The 17,710-nt window shown below is 42.9% G+C and overlaps 1 long non-coding RNA gene across 7 annotated transcripts in view; it reads left to right on the top strand.

Moving 5' to 3' along the window:
* The window catches only part of LOC123851363 (uncharacterized), a 92,452-nt gene that overhangs the window by 24,618 nt on the left and 50,124 nt on the right, over positions 1-17,710 (top strand). For 5 of the 7 annotated variants that reach the window (XR_010405722.1, XR_010405721.1, XR_010405720.1 and 2 more), the window contains exons 3-5: positions 3,620-3,740; positions 9,717-9,832; positions 9,930-10,023. This is a non-coding gene — a long non-coding RNA (uncharacterized LOC123851363). Of the gene's footprint in view, positions 1-3,619; positions 3,741-9,716; positions 9,833-9,929; positions 10,024-10,582; positions 11,100-17,710 lie in introns of those variants that run through there. The other 2 variants (XR_008506902.2, XR_006792561.3) reach the window with 2 other exon arrangements.

Raw genomic sequence — 17,710 nt, 5'->3', positions numbered from 1 at the left:
TGCTATTAGAGAAAGTTTGAAAATTAAAGGCTTAGTTGTCATAAACCAGAGTACCTGGGATACATGGTTTTGACCATCCATATGTTTACTTTGAAAAAAATCTAATTCATCAATATCAAGAGGCATTAGTTTTTTTAAAACAACCTGTAGAAAGGGACACCTGGGTGGCTTAGTCAGTTGGGTGGCCGACTCTTGGTTTCAGCTCAGGTCATGATCTCATGGGTCATAGGTTCGAGCCCCATGTTGGGGAGTCTGTTTGAAGGTTCTCTCCCTCTGCCCCTCCCTGTGCTCAAAGCATACACACACACACTGTCTCTCTCTCTCTCAAATAAAATAAATAAATCTTAAAAACCTGTAGAAAAATGTAGTATTTGCTAATATACTGTGAGGATGCTCCATAACACAGTGCAGTGTCCCCTTTATGAGGACCCATGGAACAAAATGCTTATGTCTCAGAACCATAAATTTTGTGCTTCTATTTAACAAATTGTTTACTTTTATTTCAGGAACACTGTGAAACATGTGCAATGTTCTGTTTTCCTTTTTGCACTGACTGCAGGAAATCTTAGAACCAAATTTTATGTTCTACTTTGTTTGCTTCCCTTGCTTCACACCCTTTGCCTAGACTTTCTGTTAATTTTTTCAATGTATATTTTACTGAGGTATCCTAAGTTCATTTTCAGATAAAGAGGAATGTGAGTAAATAAATAAGTAAATAGGAAGTTATAAGTATTTGAGTAGTAGTGGAAATTGAGGCAGTGAATGAGATCACCCAGGGAGAGTGGGCCAAAAGGGAAGAGACAAGGACCAAGGACAGAACCCCCCCTCCACCCCCACAGAATAGCAAATGTATGTGATTGGCTAAGGAAGGAGAAACCAGAGAAAGAGAACTAGCAAAAGAGAGCACTTGTAGAAAGAGGAAGTGGTCAGTTGTGTTCAAGAGTAGAAAGGGGTCCCATAAGATAAAAACTGAAAAATAGTCATTGGATTTAGCAACAAGGAAGTCAGTGGGGACCTTTGCAAGAGTTTCAGCAGAGGTGTGTAGAGACGGGCTACACGGCATGGGTTGACAGCATGGGTTGAGGAGGAATTGGGAAAAGAAGTAATACCGATAAACCTTGCAAAAGGGGGCACCTGGGTGGCTGAGTTGGTTAAGCGACTGCCTTCGGCTCAGGTCATGATCCTGGAGTCCCAGGATCGAGTCCCGCATCGGGCTCCCTGCTCGGCAGGGAGTCTGCTTCTCCCTCTGACCCTCCTCCCTCTCATGCTCTCTGTCTCTCATTCTGTCTGTCTCAAATAAATAAATAAAATCTTTAAAAAAAAAAAAAAAAACCTTGCAAAAGGTTGGCTAAGAAAAGAATTAGCGAAGAAGATGGCTAAAGGGGGATATAGGGTGGGAAGGAGGCAGTTTATCATAGTTTTTAAAGATAGGTAGATACAGGGGCACCCCCACCCCCACTTGCTCTCTCTCTCTCATAAATAAAGAAATAAATCTTTAAAAAAAATAAAGATAGGTAAATACAAATATGTTTCTATGCTGAAGGAAAAGTTCCAGTAGGGAGAGAGGTTAAAAGTACAGAAAAGGAGAAAAGACAGCAATTGGTAGAGGAAGATCCTGGATGAGTGGGGAGGGGTGGAAAGCCTGGCGATAGGTAGAGGCCTGTAGAGAGGAGGGAAGATGTAGGTCACTGAAGCTGGGGCATCAAGGAAGCATTTTCACTCCCAAATTACAACCACTTAGAAAAATATGGTCACAAAAAAGGTGAAAAGTATATCCTAATACTTCAAAGAAGCTAAAAGAAATCGAGAAAATGATAGAAGAGTTAAAAGAATGGCAACTTGGAGTGAGAAAATTTCGGAAATGAGGTGATAGACCCAGGAAAGAATTAGAAATAAAGGGAAAGAGATTTATTTCAGAAATAAAGACTAAATTAGGAAAACTCAAAAGAGAAGAAGCACAATAGACAAAGACTGAAGAGAAATAGTAGAAAGGAAGAAAGATATTTTTTGAAAAGGAATATAGGCCAAACCAAAGTAAAGACATAAAATTACTTCCTGTGGGAGAGGGAAGGATTAAGGTGGGAGGATCAGGGATTGTTAGAATTCTCTGAATATACATTGTTCTGTAGATTTAACTTTGTAACCATCTGAGTATGTTACACAGTAATAAAACAAAAATTTTTTTTTTTTTTAAGATTTTATTTATTTGACAGAGAGACACAGCGAGAGAGGGAACACAAGCACGGGGAGTGGGAGAGGGAGAAGCAGGCTTCCCGTGGAGCGGGGAGCCCGATGTAGGGCTTGATCCCAGGACTCTGGAATCGTGAGCTGAGCCGAAGGCAGACACTTAACGACTGAGCCACCCAGGCGCCCCATAAAACAAAATATTTTTTTTAAGGTTTTATTTATTTGAGAGAGAGAGAGCAGGAGCATGGGGAGGGGCAGAAGGAGAGGGAGAAGCAGACTCCCTACTGAGCAGGGAGCCCAACTCAGGGCTTGATCCTAGGGCCCTGAGATCATGACCCAAGTCAAAGGCAGACGCTTAACCGACTGAGCCACCCAGGCATCCCAAAATAAAATATTTTAAAGGCAATCCTGAAAATAAAAAATAGAACACACACTAGTTTGATTTAATCTCTCTGAAGTTTTCAATGTTCAGTGTTGGTAATCCTAGTAAAGTCCTCTCTGTTTCAATCTTGTTTGTTCCTATGGAAAGTCAAAGAAGAACTGAACACTTTCCTCATAATAGACTTTTTGCGTTGCAAGGGAGTGAACAGAACTTCCCTTATCCTGGGCCAAGTGACCTCCATTCCTCTTCGCCTTTCTCTGAGGTCCAGTTTTAGCTTGCTTCCCAAACTTTCCTTTGATACTTTACAGTTCTGTTACGATTCCCTAGGTTCAAGCCTAAGATAGAGATGGGTCCGATTCATGGCAAGCCCATTTAAATTTGGCTTTCTCTCACAGTGACCTGAGGCAAGGGCATCACCAGGAGATTAAAGAATAATCAAAGTAGCTTGGAAATTGCCAGAGTGATTGGGGAGATCCCAGGACATATTAATTTTTCTGTGGGTATTGCTTATTCTCTTAGCAGTTTGTTTGTCAAGACCCCAAGTAATTTGGCCAATTGGATGTCAGCTACGTCTGGAAGGAAGTGTGACCTTGTTGAGGAGGGGCAGTTTTCAAGGCTAACAGCTGAAGGCCAGATTCCAGCAGCTTTCCCAGCTGCTGGAGGAGTAAGTCCTTCCTTCCTGAAGGGGGTCTGGACAACACATCATAGCATCCCCTAGAACTCCCCGGAATTGTGGAGGCTCAGCCAACGTCAAGACTTTAGCCCAGGGCACCTGGGTGGCTCAGTCGTTAAGCGTCTGCCTTCCGCTCGGTCATGATCCCAGGGTCCTGGGATCGAGCCCCGCATCGGGCTCCCTGCTTGGCGGGAAGCCTGCTTCTCCCTCTGCCACTCCCCCCGCTTGTGTTCCCTCTCTCGCTGTCTCTCTCTGTCAAATAAATAAATAAAATCTTAAAAAAAAAAAAAAAAGACTTTAGCCCAAATGATTATTGTCCCATTCTGTCCATTTCCCATGACTTATCAGTCTGTAATGTCTATCTTGGTTTATTTCAGAGCGTGGCAAACCTTCCAGAGTAATTGAAATACAAAGAGAAGAGGTGTTGTCTGGAAGAATAAGCCATCTGACTGGAGAGAAGAGCAAAAGAGGAAATCGTAGAAGGACCTCATTGTCATGGTTGGTTGGCTTACGGTGGGGATGAAATCAGGACCGCGTGATGGATCCACTTTAGGTCATTGAGAATGGCTGGTGAGCAGGTGCCATGTTAGTTCTGGATCACATTTAAAGGTCATCCATGCATGATTCTTCTATCTACTGTTCATTTTAGATACACTAAGAAATCACTGTGCGGTGGCGGGGGAGTGAAGAACATGCCTTCCCACCTTGACCAGCCTTGTTCCCCCCAGCTGCTCCTCAGGGCCCCAGTGTTGTAACCCAGGGCCTCTAGTACAAGCCTAGAGATTAAGAATGAGGAAGAAAATATCTTTTAAAAATGAAGATGATAATCCCATTCTCTGCTCACCCTGGAGGCTTATTTTGAAAATCATAGTGATTTAACTTGTTAGCAGTTTAATTCACTTTTAAAAGATTAACCAGCCTAATTATTCATCCGATTTCACCACCTTTGTCAGCCTCAATAAGGATCCTTTGTTACAATGATTAATGTGTTTTAATTGCAACTTCTCTCAGAGCAATAATTCGATCGCACAGTATTTGCCGAATCTATGGAAATCTTGGAAATGCTTTGACAGCTGAGCTATTCTTGGGAAATGAAAGTAAAGGAATATATATAACTAACAAAAAGTGTTTTATAGCATATTGTTAATATGGATTTTCCCACTCTCACAGACCTTGCTCTGCCCCAGTCTGTGAAGCCACTTGCTGTGTACATCAATTTGCCATCCAGGAGCTCTCAGGAGCTAGAGATCAGTTAACACAGGTTACGACTTCCTCCGAGTTGGTGCCCTCCGACATACGCTAGTCATGATAATAATCGAAGCAAACATACACAGGTCCCAGGGAAAGTTAACCAGCCGGCCAGTGTCCATAAATCATCATCCAGTTAAGAGGCTGGATCCTGCGTCGATCATTCTGTTTTCTACCCAGTGCTGCATCTTCATTTAACTGGTGGCTGCTGTCCAAGTTAGAGATTTTTACAATATCAAAAAGATGCCTGTAGATGCTAGTGGAGAAAGTGTATGTGGCCAATGCTGACTTTGAACTTAAAATGTTATTTTAATGGTATTTTTGAAGTACAGTGGTTCTAGGACCTTTGGAGTCAGACAAATCGGGAGTTGATTCTTGACTCTACCACTTACTAGCTGTGAGAGCTTGGGGGGGAAATCAGCAGTATCTAGCCTCCCTGAGCCTCTGTTTCCTCATCCCTTAAATTGGTATAATAATACCCACCTCGTAGTGAAGATTAAAATGAGGCCTTACACGTAAGACCGAGTGGCGCGAGCCAAGCTGCTCATGCTGTTTGACAAAGTCCAAGTGTGGGGGACGATCCTGAAAACAGGAGACTCCACAGCTGGCTCCTGCTCTTCTCTTTCATTTTATTTATGGCAATCTTAATTGTGGGAATATTTCTGGGGTTTCGTGATAAAGTGACTACTCATCTTAGTTACGCCTATCTAAGCAATCATGATGAAACTAATTCCACAAAGAATTAGTTTCTATAGAACAAAATAACAAAACGGTCACGCTCTGTCTAGCACCTTTCTCTTTGCGTACTGTTTTTTAGTTTTAGTGAAAGCCAATAAGCGGAAATCAGTAAAGGTCATGGTAATCATTACAAAGGAAAAATGAAAGAAGGCTATGGCTGTAATCCAGAAAATGATCTAAGATTTGGAAAAACAAAGATATCCTAACATATAAATAAAGTTCCTCCGAGGCTGTCAGGAGGAGATGCTTGCAACCCGACCCTGTGTCTGTGTCTCCTCATTCGCCGACGCCGTCCTTTCCTACGAGAGACACACCCCGGCTGGAGCTGGACTCCGGCAACCGAGTACGCTATGTGGACTGTAGTAAGCTTTCAAGGAGTTATGTCTGCAACAGCAGTAGGTCTTTCCAGTTTAAGAAAATCGTATGTACACAAGCTTCTCTGGGCCTTACAGTAACCCAGAGACAAGCAGGAAAGGTGTGCATGCTGCTTTGATTTTTCTCAGACGAGAAAACTGGGCACAGAAGTGTGCTAATCTTGGTAAATATGTCCTCTCTGCTCATCTGCTCAGTTAAGCACAAAGGTGCTCTAAAACCCATGGATGTCGGCTCCTATTCCAGTGCTTTTTCCACTGCATCCTAGAGGTACCAAGGCCTCTGACTGATAGAGCAGTTGGGCACAAAATGACCGATTCCTTATCTGTTGGCAAATACTAGCCCCTCTGTTGGGATATATACATCGACAATAGCTGACAGAGCCAGGCATTACCTCATTTAATGGGGAGGTAAATCTCCCCACCAACCCCATGTCACAGCTGAGGACACTGATCACTTAGAGATAGGAAATAACTTGCCTGACAGATTTAAACCTGGGTCTGTCCAACTCCAGTGTCTGGGTTTTAACCGTACACTATTCTGCCTCCTGCAATCCCACTTTACAAAATACTAGTTTTTAAAAGGGAGTGTTTTGAGACCTCCGAGGTCTGTATGGTAATCAATTACCATGCTTTAAATTTCTGCCTTAGGGGGCACCTGGCCAGCTGGGTTAGTAGACCATGCAACTCTTGATCTTGGAGTTGTGAGTTCAAGCCCCACATTCAGCGGAGTGCTTACTTAGGAAAAACAAAAAACGATTAAAAAATAAATTATTGCCTTAGTGGATCAGGCACCATGACTCAAAAATGTCTTTAACTCCTGAACCAGAGTTTGGGAATACTGTTTTTCCTTTACTTGAGGAACAGCATTCGCTGGGAAAAGGGTTTATAGGATCAAATACTAGAAAGCAAATTCTTCCTTGGGTGTTCATCATGCATGTTTACATAACAAAGGTGCTGAAAAATACCACGGTTAAAAAAAAATGCTTAATTGTGTTAAACCTGGTTCCTAAACTTACTTGACCACGGAACCCTTCCTTTTAGTTACAGTCATTAAGAACCTATGGAAACCAACTCTTTAAGTGTTTTTCTTTTTAATTTTTTTTATTAACATATAATAATTATTTGTTTCAGGGGTACAGGTCTGTGATTCATCAGTCTTACACAATTCACAGCACTCACCATAGCACATACCCTCCCCAGTGTCCATCACCCAGCCACCCCATCCCTCCCACCCCCTCCACTCCAGCGACCCTCAGTTTGTTTTCTGAGATTGAGTCTCTTAGAGTTTGTCTCCCTCTCTGGTTTTGTCTTGTTTCATTTTTCCCTCCCTTCCCCTATGATCCTCTGTTTTGTTTCTCATATTCCTCGTATCAGTGAGCTCATATGATACTTGTCTTTCTCTGATTGACTTATTTCGCTTAACATAATACACTCTAGTTCAACCACGTCAGTGCAAATGGCAAGATTTCATTTTTGTGATGGCTGCATAATATTCCATTATATATATACCACATCTTTATCCATTCATCTGTTGATAGACATCTGGGCTCTTTCCTTGGCTATTGTGGACATTGCTGCTATAAACATTGGGGTGCACATGCCCCTTCGGATCACTACATTTGTATCTTTGTGGTAAATACCCAGTAGTGCAATTGCTGGATCATATGGTAGCTCTATTTTCAACTTTTTGAGGAACCTCCATACCGTTTTCCAGAGTGGCTGCACCAGCTTGCATTCCCACCAACAGTGTAGGAAGGTTCCCCTTTCTCCACATCCTCGCCATTTGTCATTTCCTGACTTGTTAATTTTAGCCATTCTGACTGGTGTGACGTGGTATCTCATTGAGGTTTTGATTTGTATTTCCCTGATGCCAAGTGATGTTGAGCACTTTTTCATGTGTCTGTTGGCCATTTGGATGTCTTCTTTGCAGAAATGTCTGTTCATGTCTTCTGCCCATTTCTTTTTTTTTTTAAGTCAAAATGCACTTTATTTTTTTTTATTTTTTTTATTATGTTATGTTAATCACCATACATTACATCATTAGTTTTTGATGTAGTGTTCCATGATTCATTGTTTGCGTATAACACCCAGTGCTCCATGCAGAATGTGCCCTCTTTAATACCCATCACCAGGCTAACCCACCCCCCCACCTCCCCCCAGAACCCTCAGTTGTTTTTCAGAGTCCATAGTCTCTCATGGTTTGTCTCCCCCTCCGATTTCCCCCCCACTATAGGTTCTTCCCCTCCTGTACCTCTGAAACAAATAATACATATGTTAAAAAAAAAAAAAAAAGAAGACGACTTCTGCCCATTTCCTGATTGGATTATTTGTTCTTTGGGTGTTGAGTTTGATAAGTTCTTTATAGATTTTGGATACTAGCCCTTTATCTGATATGTAATTTGCAAATATCTTTTCCCATTCTGTCGGTTATCTTTTGGTTTTGTTGACTGTTTCCTTTGCTGTGCAAAAGCCTCTCATCTTGATGAGGTCCCAATAATTCATTTTTGCCCTTGCTTCCCTTGCCTTTGGCGATGTTTCTAGGAAGAAGTTGCTGCGGCTAAGGTCGAAGAGGCTTGTGTTCTCCTCAAGGATTTTGATGGATTCCTGTCTCACATTTAGGTCTTTCATCCATTTTGAGTCTGTTTTTGTATGTGGTGTAAGGAAATGGTCCAGTTTCATTCTTCTGCATGTGGCTGTCCAGTTTTCCCAACACCATTTGTTGAAGAGACTGTCTTTTTGCCATTGGACATTCTTTCCTGCTTTGTCGAAGATTAGTTGACCATGGAGTTGAGGGTCCATTTCTGGGCTCTCTATTCTGTTCCATTGATCTATGTGTCTGTTTTGTGCCAGTACCATACTGTCTTGATGATGACAGCTTTGTAATAGAGCTGGAAGTCCGGAATTGTGATGCCACCAGCTTTGCTTCTCTTTTTCAACATACCTCTGGCTATTCGGAGTCTTTTCAGGTTCCATACAAATTTTAGGATTATTTGTTCCATTTCTTTGAAAGAAGTTGATGGTATTTTGATGGGGATTGCATAGAATGTGTAGATTGCTCTAGGTAGCATTGACATCTTCACAATATTTGTTCTTCCAATCCATGAGCATGGCACATTTTTCCATTTCTTTGTGTCTTCCTCAATTTCTTTCTTGAGTACTCTGTAGTTTTCTGAGTACAGATTCTTTGCCTCTTTGGTTATATTTATTCCTAGGTATCTTATGGTTTTGGGTAATTGTAAATGGGATCGACTCCTTAATTTCTCTTTCTTCTGTCTTGTTGTTGGTGTATAGGAATGCCACTGACTTCTGTGCATTGATTTAATATCCTGCCACTTTACTGAATTCCTGTATGAGTTCTAGAAGTTTTGGGGTGGAGTCTTTTGGGTTTGGAAACCAACTCATAACCAGAGGAAACAAACTGAGGGTGGCTGGAGGGGAGATGGGTGGGGGGTTGGGGTAACTGGGTGATGTAATGAGCACTGGGTGTTATATACAACTGATGAATCCCTGAACTCTACCTCTAAACTAATAAGACACTATATGTTAATTAATTGAATTTGGATTTCAAAAAAGAACCTATGGAAACTCATTTAAATAATAATCACAGCCAAATTTATGGTGCCCTTAGTATATTCCAGACTCTCAACTCAGAACTTCACATGTATTCACTCGTGATGAGACTCTTATGAAGCAGGTATTTTTAGAATAATCTTACGAGGTAAGTGTTTTTATGAAATAACTTTCCCAAGATCACAGACTAATCAGTGGCAGAGCCAGGACCTGAACACAGGGTATCTCTCTCCAGAGCCCTTGTTCTTTCAGCTGCCACGGGAGAGCTGATTCAGCTCACCATACTCAAAGTTATGTATTTTTTTTCTATTTTAAATATGGAAGAAGTATGCTATACTACCCCACCAAGGGGGAAAAACCTTGGCAGAACCACCTCTTTGAATCAGACACTCAACACCATCAAATTCCTCTATCTGATATCAATAACTCCATTTTTTCCCTGTAGTGCTATTTGATTCTTAAAATACTTGATCCAGTTACAGACATCTACTTACATTTTGTGTCAGACACACAGGTAACATCTTATCTCCATGTCTCTTCCCAGATAACAGTTGCTTCAGTTTTCCTCCAGGACTAATGCACCGGGATCAGACAGATGAGAATTCTCAGAAATAGTCAGGTGATCACCCATCTGAAAGAGGAGACATGCTACTTACCCCAGTAAGGCAAAAGCACGAGCATTTTCTTTTCTTTTCTCTTCATTATTTTCCTTTCTTTACTTTTATTTTATTTTATTTTATTTGTTTTTTGGTTTTAGATGGAGCAGTGGTTTGTGCAGTGGGCCTCACTCATGTAACTGAAGATTCCCCAGTAGAGAAAAAGGACCAGGAGAAAAGGCCATATCACAAAAGGTACAGAAAGCCCAAAGAAAGCTTCCAAGTCCTGTTGTTGCCTTTCTTCCTTTTGATCCTCTCTCCCCATAGAGTGGCTTTTTTTTGAAAGCATACTTTTCCAAGTTGTTACATTAACAAATTTGCACTGATTTCTTTATCCTTGTCATCTAAAGACCACCTTGTTGGCGGTTGGTGAACTTTTCCTTCACGCCAGGCCTGCTGCACTGTCTAATGTCACAAGTGTCTGCTCACATTAGCTCCCAGAGACTGGAGCAGATCCTGCATGGGGCCTTTCCAGCAAGTTGATTTGACAGAATGAGTCCCCATGCTAGCTCGTGGCACTTATCAGTTAGTCAGCCTTCCTTGGGGAGGAGAATTTAGAGTGCACCATATTCAGTTTCCAAATCAACGGCTGTCCCCTCAGGAAGCTGTGTGTTGCATTATTAAAAGAGATGCCTTTGACCACAGCGCCATACTTAAACATTCATCCACATTAAAAAAAAAAAAAACAAGGTAGAGTGGGGGGACAGCAAAACAACACATCACCCCCTCCCCTGTGTTAACTCTTTCTCCCCAGGTTTCGGGTCTCCCTCACTGAACAGTCCTGTAACCTTTATTGGTGAGCATGAACGCTTGTTATTTTTTTGTGAGCCTTGCCTTTATCTTAAAAGGGGTGCTTTTACATTACTTGGAATGGCTGTGAAACCTTCCCCTAAATTGTAAGATCTTGGAGCTGAGATCTCTCTATTCCCAACATCTGCTTTTCACTGAGCTCCCATAGCAAAGTCAAATCCAAAAGTCTAGCCGTCAGAAACAGCAGTGACTTTGGTTTATCTGTTACCTGCCTTTCCCGGGAGTTCAAATGAAATGCAAGAATTAGTTCTTAGTTGAAAATGAACAGATCTGAAGCTCACACTTCAATTATTATAACTTTGCATATTTCTAGTTTAAAAAAAAAAAGTTTATATCCAGTTTACCTTTATCTTTCCAGAGGAGGAATTGACAAGATTGGTGGAGAAAAGGAGGGGTCCTTTTTAAAGCTTCATGTTGATATAAATATGAAAATGGATTAAACTCTGCTTCCAATTTCCAAACATGTGTACTTCAATGAATATTAAATGGCAGGCCCCTATCACCATCCTGACTTATTTACTCCCCAGAGTTTTTATCAAAAAGGGACTGGAATTGCCTGTGGAACATGAAAGTCTCCTGTAATTGAGTTTAGAGTGGTAAATCCACTAAACAGGCCACGGCCCCAGAGACACCCCGAAACCCACCTGTCAGCTGGTGTTAGATCACAGCGCAAACAAGGCATGGCTGCCAGCTCCTGCTAAACACTGCTGTGGCCCAAAACAAAACAAAACAAAAAAAAAGAGAGAGAGAGAGAAGTTACTCCCCAGGGGATGAGGAAGGGCTGGGGGCAAATTGTGGGGGTTGGGAGGGCAGGCGAGAAACTCTCATCTAACAGCTGCCCAATGTCAGCTGGAATCATGATCTGAAACTCAGCTCAGGAGGGGCACTGGCTAGGGCCTCATTCGGTAAGGTGTCATTTCTTTATCGTAATGTCCATTAGGTAGGAGCGTAATGGAGTGGACAAGAAGCTTTTTCATCGTGGTTGAGCCGTGGAAATCAGAGCTCAGAGAGTTTCAGTGAGAATAAAGGTTTAACTGGCTTAAGACTGGTGCAGAAAGGTCCACATCTGGAATGGAGGAAAATGTCCGACTAAGACATGTTGAACTAGACAGGGATGGGAATAGGAACAATGCAAGCTGGAAAACCATAATTCATCCAATAAACATTGATTAATTGTTTACTAGTGCCGATTGCTCAGTGTATAAAGATGAATAAGACATAGTCCTTGCCCTGAAGGAAAATGTATAATGTGCTTGGGGAAACACACAGACAAGTCAGCTATTGCAATACAGTGCATCAAGGGCTTTGGGAACAAAAGTATGTGCCTAAAATAAGTTAGGGACAGGCCTATCAGGGGAGAAAGAGAAATCAAACGATCAAGGGCTTTATCAGCCTGGCTAATCAGTCTGAAGTTTATCCTGAAAGCCATGGGGAACAATGGAAGGATTTTAAGCAGAGGAGTGATGTGGTCAGGTTTGTGTTTTAGAAAGACCAGTTTACCTATTGTGCATAGCATGAATTAGAAGGGGCAAGGCTGGAAACAGGAAGGCCAAGTGGAAGGCAATTACAGGAGTCTTTGAGAGAGGGGGTGATGGCCCAAACCAAGGAAGTCACAGTGGAGATATCTCGGAGAAGAAGGGACAGAATGAGAAATATTATAGAAAAGAATCAGCAGGGCTTGGAAGGCAATTGAAAGTGGGAAAAAGAAGGGGAGGGGTTCCCGGGTGACTCAGTCGGTTAAGTGTCTGCCTTCAGCTCAGGTCATGATCTCAGGGTCCTGGGATCGAGCTCCATGCCGGGCTCCCTGCTCAGTGGGGAGTCTGCTTCTCCCTCTCCGTCTGCCTCTCTCCCCACTCATGCTCTCTATCTCTCTCTCTCAAATAAATAAAATCTTAAAAAAAAAAGAAAGAAAGTGGGAAAGGAGGGAGGAATTCAGAGTGGCTCTAAGGCTTCTGGCTTGGGTGTAGGGTTGCTGGATTTAGCAGATAAAAATAGATGCAATATTTGGGACATATTGATACTAAAAAATGATTCCTTTTTTTATCTGAAATTCAAATTCAATATTTAACATTTAATTCAATATCCAGCAAACTGACTTGGGGAGCTGGGTAAGTGGTAGGGTATCTGTCAAGCTGGGGATTGGAGGAGGCACTGTTGGAAGCAGAGGCAAAGAACATGATGAGTTTACATTTATTTATATTGAATTTGAGGTATCCAAGGGATATAACTGGGTTCCGATTATCCCCCAATACCTTTCTGCCCTTCTGCAAGGATAGTGGTCGCTGGCACATGGCCCCCCACCTAATGATTTTACTTCCCAGCTTCCCTTGCAGAAAGTAACCATATGACCATACTCCAGCCTGTGGAATGTGAGAAGTGATGTGTGTCTTGCTCTTAGAAGGATTGGGCATAGGGGCTCAGTTGGATAAGCGCCCGACTCTTGGTTTTGACTCAGGTTATGATCTTAGGGTCCTGAAATAGAGCCCTGTTTCTAGCTCCGCGCTCAGCGGGGAGTCTGCTTTTCTCCCTCTCTCTCCCCTTCTCCCTCTGCCCCTTTCCTGTCTTATGCATGCGCTCTCTCTTTCTCTCTCCCCCCCGCCTCTAATAAATAAATAAATAAATAAATAAAAGAAGGATTGGGCATGAACCTCTCCTGCCTCTTTTCTCCTTTCCACTGGCCGAAAGATCACCAGCACTGAAGGAGCCAACATGGGCTCAGAGATGAAAATGTTGAAGGTGGCCGTGCCCTGTCACTTGCCCTGGGCAGTCTACCTCTGAATTTTTCCAGGAGGGAGAAATAAGCTTAGCCTGTACCTTAACTACAATACGACATCCAAGAGGAAACGTTCAGGGGTGCCTGGGTGGCTCAGTCGTTACGCATCTGCCTTCGGCTCAGGTCATGATCCCGGGGTCCTGGGATTGAGCCCCACATTGGGCTCCCTGCTCGGCGGGAAGCCTGCTTCTCCCTCCCCCACTCCCCCTGCTTGTGTTCCCTCTCTCACTGTGTCTCTCTCTGTCAAATAAATAAATAAAATATTTTTTTTCAAAAAGGAGGAAATGTTCAATAGCAGTTGAACAGAGAAGTCTGCAGCTGGAGAACGAGGCAAGAGCTAGAGACCCGAGAATTGGGAGTGGTTAGCAGACACGTGCTGAATGAGGCTTTAGTTTACACGAGGTCTCTTAGAGGGAATGTATGGTGAGAAGAATGAAGCACGACAAAGTCAAGTGCTGTCTTTTTTCTATGGACGCTTTTTTTGGGGGGGAGACACAACTTTAAACTTACCCTCAGGTTAATCGAGATGTTCCTGTAGTAGTAGGATGGATGTTTGAGAGTTTGGTTTTCATTTGCCAAGCCTTCTGCCTCTGTATAGCCACATGTTAATGTTCAGTGCTACTGAGTTCATTTGTTTGTCTTTGGATTTCTATTTCAGCAGTGTCTGGGAAGCAGGTGTGTTCTGGTGCCCTGGGGGCATTCGGGCATTTGTGCAGGGGGCTGGCTGTGCTGGGGTCTCTGCTAGGGTCAGTTTCCATGTGTGTAGTCAGTTTACATGGGTGTGTCGGCACACATGTGCATCTGCTCCTCTCTGTCCTGACTTGTCGATGTGTGCCCTGAGGATGTCCTTGTGTGTGTGTCTGTGACAGATGCTGCTTATTTCGGCTTAGTTAGTAGCCAATTCCCAGCACTGCCAAGAAGCAGTAGCCTTTTAGATTCTTCTCACATAGAAGTCTATTTTGTCCCAATTCTGTCCATTTTGGAGTAGCTTTTAAAAGATCATTTCAGGGGTGCCTGTGTGAGTCAGTCATTAAGCGTCTGCCTTCGGCTCAGGTCATGATCCCAGGGTCCTCGGATCAAGTCCCGCATCGGGACTCCCACTCCCCCTGCTTGTGTTCCCTCTCTCGCTGTGTCTCTCTCTCTGTCAAATAAATAGATAAAATCTTTTTTAAAAGTTATTTTATTTTTTAAAGATTTTATTCACTTGAGAGAGAGAGTGAGTGAGAGAGAGCATGAGTGGGGGAGGGGCGGGTGGCAGAGGCAGAGGGAGAAGCAGATTCCCCGCTGAGCAGGGAGCCCCATACGGGGCTCTATTGAAGGACCGTGGGATCACAACCCGAGCTGAAGGCAGATGCTTAACCAGCTGAGCCACCGAGGTGCCCTTGGACTTTATTTTTTAGATCAGTCTTCAGGTTTGCAACAAAATAGGTAGGAAGATACAGAGATTTCCCATATACTTCCTGCTTTGACAGGTGCATAGCCTCCCCCAGCAGAGTGGTATTCTTGTTACAACTGATTAGTCTACATTGATACATCATTATCACTCAAAGTCCATAGTTTACATTAGGATTCATTCTTGGTTTTATACATTCTGTGGGTTTGGGCAAACGTATAATGACATGTATCCATTATGATAGTATCATAGACTAACTCTATCATTTTGCATTTGGTTTTGTCGGTGTTCTGGATTTCGGCCATTCTAATAGGTATATGGTGCTATCTATCTCATTGTTGTTTTCAGTTATCTTTTCAAATCCAAAAAGCCTGAAGGAACAGTCTCCCAAACTTGCCAAGGGCATTCCTTGCTTCTTCCATCTGAGTCTACCTGTTCTCCCCAGACCCAGACTGAGGCTATATTTTACATAATATGATACGAACTGGGATCTGCATGGGTGTCGGGGGCACCACAGTGTGTGTGTGTTTATGGTAATTTCTAAACATACTCAGAATTGGGAATAAAAGGACCTCCCTATATCCATCACCCAGCTTCAATAATTATCAACATTTTGCCATCCTTATTTCATATGTCTTTCCCTTTTTTCCTGCTTGCGTATTTTAAGCAAATATTAAATAGCTTGTCTTTTCACCTGAAAATTTCAGTTTGTATCTCTAATTTTTTAAGATTTTATTAATTTATTGGAGAGAGAGTAAGCCAGAGAGAGAGAGCACAAGCTGGAAGAGAGCAGAGAGAAAGGGAGAAGTGGACTCCCCGTTGAGCAGGGAGCCCAATGTGGGGCTCAATGCGGGGCTCGATCCCAGGACCCTGGGACCATGACCTGAGTCAAAGGCAGATGCTTAACCGTCTGAGCCACCCAGATGCCCCTGTATCTCTAATTGATAAGACTTTTTTAGGGGTGCCTGGGTGGCTCAGGCATTAAGCGTCTGCCTTCGGCTCAGGTCGTGATCCCAGGGTCCTGGGATCGAGCCCCACATTGGACTCCCTGCTCTGCGGGGAGGCCTGCTTCTCCCTCTCCTACTCCCCCTGCTTGTGTTCCCTCTCTCGCTATGTCTCTCTGTCAAATAAATAAATAAAATCTTTAAAAAAAAAAAAAAAGACTTTTTTACATCCCGCAATGTCGTTTACCTAACAAAATTAATAATAATTCCTCAAAATCATCTAAACCCAGTCCATATTCAAATTTCTTAATTATCTCAGACACCTTTTTTACAGTTGGCTTTTTCAAAATCCACATGTTGCATATGGTTGTGTCTCTTGGTTTCTTTTGTTCTGAGGCAGTCCATCCTGGCCATTGATTTGGGGAGGAACCGGCTCATTTGTCCTGTATAATGTCTGTGTTCTGTATTTGATTATTTTCTTGTGGAGTCAGATAAAATGTTCCTCTGTCCTCCATATTCTCGGTAAACTGATAGTTATATTTAGGGCCTCGATTAGATTCAGGATCAATATTTTTAGGCACCCATACTTCATAGGGTGGTGCTTTTACTGTGAGACATATAATATCTGGATGTTTCACACTTAATGTTGCCAACATCAATCATTAGGTTTAGGTAGTGTCAGCCCACAGAATTCCCCATTAACCTTCACCCGATGATTTTAGCATTCATTGATGATTGCTACCTAGGTCCATTATTTCATTTGGAATATTAGTAATTTTTGAAAACTTTTTTATTCTTTCTGTGATTATGAGCTAGGACTCTTCCGGCTCCAGCAGACTGCTAATCAAGGGAATAATGGAGTTGCTAGACACTCAAGGCCGAGTGAGGGCCCTGTTTTCCTGACCTTGTTCCATATTAAAAAAAAATTAGTTCACCTTCCTCAACACCTGATGGTCTAGCTTAAATTCCAGGCTTGGTCCAACTGAAATGACCTTTTGTACTCAGATAATGTTGAAGTTAGCAAGGGTCCTAGGAGTGGGGTCTGCCTTTTGCTTCAGGAAAAGAGGGCTCTAAGTGTTGCAGAAGGAGTCTTTTCCTAAGACACAAGGAGCTTAGAGCTGCTCAGGAAGTTTGCTGATTTGGGGAGGACTTTCGTTAGCCTTTCCCACCTCAGTCAGGCTCAGTCTGGGACTCTGAGGCTCCTGCTTTTCAGGGAAGCAGCAACCATTCAACCACTGATCCCAACGACCACATAGCCGAGACTCTGATGCTTTAGCTTTCTGGCACATCCCTCTGTGTCCTCAGATGGACTCCAGGCCCTTTGCCACCCCTGGCTTGGGCACTGAGCTCCACACTCCTTTGAGAAACAAGAACACAGCTGACGTCCTGCCTAGTGTCCCTCCATTAGCCCTTTCCTGGATCTGAAGTCTTCTGAAGAAAGCCCCATGACAAACAAGACCCAATCTCTGGGTTCAATACTCAGTTCTGAGGGACCAGCACTTGAGGGAAGACTGGGCTCTGTCATCTGTCAGGCTGTATGGATGACTCCCTGCTCAGCAGCTGACTAAATCAAAGAAACCGTTCTTCCTTTCTTACAAAAACACGGGCCTGCATGGAAAAAGCCACACCACCACTCATTTCGGAGGGAAGGGGGGGAGATGTATTTTAAATTTTCCCTAAAGATGTGCTTTAGTCGGATTCCATGGTACACATTATTGGCTTTAAAATAATGAGACTTTTGGGCACCTGGGTGGCTCAGTCGGTTAAGCGGCTGCCTTTGGCTCAGGTCATGATCCCGGGGTCCTGGGATCGAGCCCCTCTTTGGGCTCCCTGCTCAGTGGGAAGCCTGCTTCTCCCTCTCCCACTCCCCCTGCTTGTGTTCCCTCTCTCGCTGTCTCTCTCTCTGTCAAATAAATCAATTAAATAAATAAATAAATAAATAATAAATAATGAGACTTTTAA

Source organism: Mirounga angustirostris, unplaced genomic scaffold (genome assembly GCF_029215605.1).
Source record: "Mirounga angustirostris isolate CCGP_5_RB_7025 unplaced genomic scaffold, mMirAng1.0.hap1 SCAF_10, whole genome shotgun sequence".
In the NCBI taxonomy this organism is placed as follows: Eukaryota; Metazoa; Chordata; class Mammalia; order Carnivora; family Phocidae; genus Mirounga; species Mirounga angustirostris.
The sequence above is the reverse complement of the archived record's forward strand: the minus strand, read 5'-3'. Positions and strand labels throughout refer to the sequence as shown.